This window comes from Macaca fascicularis, chromosome 2 (assembly GCF_037993035.2).
Source record: "Macaca fascicularis isolate 582-1 chromosome 2, T2T-MFA8v1.1".
Taxonomy (NCBI): domain Eukaryota; kingdom Metazoa; phylum Chordata; class Mammalia; order Primates; family Cercopithecidae; genus Macaca; species Macaca fascicularis.
In genome coordinates, this window is record NC_088376.1 from 121,292,703 (window position 1) to 121,297,277 (window position 4,575).

Genomic DNA, 4,575 nt, shown 5'->3' on the forward strand with positions numbered 1-4,575 from the left:
GGCCACCTCCGTAGGCTCCACTGACTTATAAAGCCTGCAGATAACAGGAATTACTGGATTTCTCGTTGCAACTTTCAGTTCTCTGAGGAACTGAAGATCATGGGGTTTAATCCCCAAGGAAATACAGATACATTGGGCTAGCCTTTTAGGAGCCCCTATATTCGTCACCCGGGTGCGGAAATTGGCATGCCTCATTTAGGCGCCATCCTCCACAAAGTCACTCATATCCCAACCGGGAGCCAGCTCTGACATCTAGTCATCGGTCCTGCGGTTGCATGCCATGTGCCTTTTCCTGACAGTGGATGAACTCGGAAGTGGTCCACCCTAGAGGGCACCTGGGGTGACGGAACCTTCTGCTGGGTGACAATGAGGCAGGAGGCATGGGAAATTCTGCTGGGTTTTCTCTAAATCACTGGGATTTGGCGGCCTGGTGTCCTCAGACACACCCAGACTGTGACTCTAATTGCCCTGGTGGTGTAAGGGTAGTTTGAATTACTTAATTTTTTAGACTGTTTTACTGTACAAATACTAGCAGTGTGTTGCCAGAGAAAGCAACTGGGGATCTGATGGAATGGATGAGGAAAATGTCCCTGGACTCTGTGAGCAAATAACCCATGAAACCCATGGAAAGACCCGTGACTCAAGCTGATATTAATTTAATATTGACGAGAGTTGTGTGACCCTGGGAGAGAAAGGTCTTGTAAGAACTGTAGGATATCAACTCAAGCAAAATGACATTTAGAGATTTGGGCAGGAAACTATGAAGGTCTATAAAGAAAAAAAAAATGCAAAATCCAATCAAGATACATTAATGGATTTTGGTAAAGACAATTCTGTGAAAAGGGTAGGGAATAAGAATAACTCCAAGCCAGCATCGGGATCTGCGGACCAACCCCTCTTAAGGGGATGGGTCTGGGGCCACAGCCACAGGGAAAATTGTACATCTATCTCCAACATACATCCAGGCAGCATCCTGGCCAAGCATGGCAGGAATTCTATAAGATAACCCCAAATAGTACATGGAAGGAAATGGTTTCCTGAGTTCGTGCTGCAATCAATCTCCCTGTTGTCTGCAACCTAAGACCTCAGGCCTGGTTGAATCTCTGGAAAAAGTGGCTCTGGGCCAGATGCAATGGCTCACTCTTGTAGCCCCAGCACTTTGGGAGGCTGAGGTGGGTGGATCACTTGAGGTCAGGAGTTCAAGGCCAGCCTGGCCAACATGGTAAAACCCTATCTCTACTAAAAATACACAAATTAGCTGGGCATGGTGGTGGGTGCCTGTAATCCCAGCTACTTGGGAGGCTGAGGCAGGAGAATGGCTTGAACTTGTGAGGCAGAAGTTGCAGTGAGCCAAGATCACACTGCTGCACTCCAGCCTGGGCGACAGAGTGAGATTCCATCTCAAAAAGTAAATAAATAAATAAATAAATAAATAAATAAGGAGTTCTAGGGAATGGTTAATTGTCTTTCTTAGTGAATAGGCATCTTCCAACCAGAAAAAGATTCAGAATTAAGTGTAGAAATGTTTAAGAGACTCAGAGCCATGGTATAATGTTTTTGTGTGTTTCAAGATGGAATATGTGATATTTTATGGACTTAATGAGAGCTGCTTGGCCAACTATATAGAAAATCTTGTAACTCTCTTATAAAATGTGCACTTGCTAGGGTTTGATTCAGATTCATGACTTTACGTTGAAACCTTTGTCTGAATACAGTTCTGGAACATTTATAAACACTTTGGGTTATCGTCAGTGTTTTGTTTGTTTGCTTTATTAGAATTCAAATCATTTAGTATTTTTTAAAGGTAGCTTTTTTGTTAGTTCAGACAATTGAAGAAATTTTAAAAGAAAATACGGCATATTAAATAAAGTTTAAAATGTTTATTAGTCGGCCACAAACCCCTTATAAGTAATTATTCAGGTTTGTTGGGTTTAGGGTTGGCAGATTTAATAAATAAAGTCATAGAACAGTAGGTAGATTTGAATTTGGGGTAGTTTGTATTTAATTGGACAACTTGTATTTTGTCTGGAAATCCTAGCTGGATTTATAAAAAGAATGAGAATCTTTGTAAGCTGACCTTAAAAGCATGGCATTTTCTTTTTTTTCTGTTAACAAAGTTTTTTATTTTTAATTTTTGCAGGTACATAGTAGGTATATATATTTACAGAGGCATGGCATTTTCTAAGATAGTAATCATTCCATCAGAGTCCTAGAAAAGTTCTTCGTTCCTAGCATTAAAAACAAGCTAATGTGTAGAATAAAGAAAGTCAAGTAAATTTTTTTTTAATTTCCAGCTTTAACAATTTGAGTATTAACTTGAAAAAATAAAATAAACCTCTAAATAGTGGTTTCTGCATATACAAACTGCCCTTGAGGACTTAAAGAAGAGTCACATGAACAGATTAAGAGATGAACCCCATTATCTAATTAGCACATCCATGGAATGAAATTGGACCTTTTAAAAAATGCCTGGATTCTGGAAGCACAATTCTAAGAGCCAAATTTAACTGAATCCAACTAGGTGCAGGTGCTGCATTAGGGCTTTCTGTGTTTCATCTCACTCCATATCCCCCCAGCCCTTCCTATGGCTGCTTTATTTTAGAGATGAGCAAACTGAGGCTTGTGCCCCAGGAAACAGACCTAGCATGTGGCAAAGCTGAGATCCAGTCTCAGAGTGCTGACTCCAGATTAACTTTCTCACCCACCGAACCAGGCATATCAAAACCTTAATATGGAACACTGGGGGTGCAGGGAGGGATGCAGGGCAGGATATGAAAGGAGGACTTCCACTTTTTACTCTATATACTTGTGTATTGTTTGATTTTTTTGTTGTTGTTGCAAAAACATGTACTTCTTTATTAATTAGAGATAAAGAAAAAAGTGCTAAAAGTTTTTCATTCTTTTAAGCAGGTTCAACAATGCCCATGCAAACACGTTTTCTGTCTTTGTGTGCAACTGAGTCAAGGGAAGCTTTCCCCTACCTCCAAGAGTCATTGACCCCACCTGCAGAAGGTTCACTTCAACCCCTCCATGCAGTACTGGACGACCCTGGTAAGGCAGAAACCCTCTGTCTCATCCTTCGGTTGGCTTCTCTTGCTGGGAACTGGGAATTTTGAGGCACTTGCCTAACTCCTGCTGACAGCTCCGGGGTCTCCATCCTCGGGATGAAGTTTCCTGCTCCATATACTTGCAAACACCAGTCTCCAAGATGCACCTGGAAGAAAAGATAAATATGCATCATTCTTTATTGGAGATTTATAATGCACATTAATTAGCATATTAAATGTTCTGAAAAGTCCTGTAATTGTAAAAAGCCGCTTAACTGTGTTGAAACAGGGTGTCCAAAATTTATTGTCTGCGGAGTCCTTTTCTTCATAGAATTCCTTGGACTATTTTGAGCAACGTCTACTTTTGGGAATACTGTCCTTGATTGTGCATTGACAATCAGATCCCCTCAAAGCCTCAAGCTCTTGTCCTGGTCAATAAGTCCCTGCTGAAGAGCTCCGTGCATGTCACATGAATGGGCTGAAATGAGGATCAGGAGTTCAGACACATGGCCCCCATACAGCCGTCCACTACGGGCCCTGATGGGACAGGAGTCAGTGGAGACTGATATGTTGCGCAAAGGCTTCCTTGGAATTTGAGAAAGGCAAGATATGGAGATTTCAGGAGAAGCAAAATATCATAGGCTGAGTCACCCAAAAGCAGCAAGAAGAAACAAGAAGCCTGCAGGAAAGTGCTCACTCCTGGCAGAGGACAAGCCTCGTGATCCAAATAGGTGTTTCCAGTGACTGATGCTGGTCTTTGTACAAAAAATGAATGAGCATTAACAATAATTTTGTAATATATGCAAAATGCTCCATTGCCACGTTTCACAACCAGCTTAGAGTTTGCGGGGAGGAAGGTGCATTAGTTAAGGTTGTGTAACTGTGACAAACCTCACCTTTGCAGAGTTGTTCCCAGATGATGACACACACTCTGGGTTTCAGCCTCACACATTATCTTCCACACAGGGCTGTGCCTGGACCTCAAGAGTCACTTTCTGAAGGGCAGGCCTGCTCTGATTAAAATCCTTCCAGGGCTTTTATCGGTCAATGACCCAACTCCTTAATGTGGCCTCTACCTGCTCACATTTCCCAGGTCATAACACTCTACTCCTCTCTTCCTCCCTAACTAGTCTCCCCTCCACTGCCTGGTTTCGGTTTTCGTTTCCCCCTCAGGGCCTTGGCACGGCTGTTCTCTCCGCCTACAGTGCTCTTTCTTCCTCCAGCCTCAGGGCTCAGCTTAAATGTCACACCCTCAGAGAAGCCCTCCTGGCCTCCCAACCCTATCAGGGTCTTCCCTCTTCTTCTCTCTCGTAGCACCCAGGTCTTTCACTTCATGGTGTGCATTATAACATCTTATTGTCTCTGAGCTTGTGTGTTTCCTTGTCTAAAGTTGTCTCTCAACCAGGCTGCTGCATAGGGGCAGGGGCACCTCCATGTGTCTGTGCTACCTGGAATAGGATTGTCATGTAGCAGCAGATGCTCAATAAATCATTGCTGAATGCGACGTATGATGCTCTAATGGATGCCA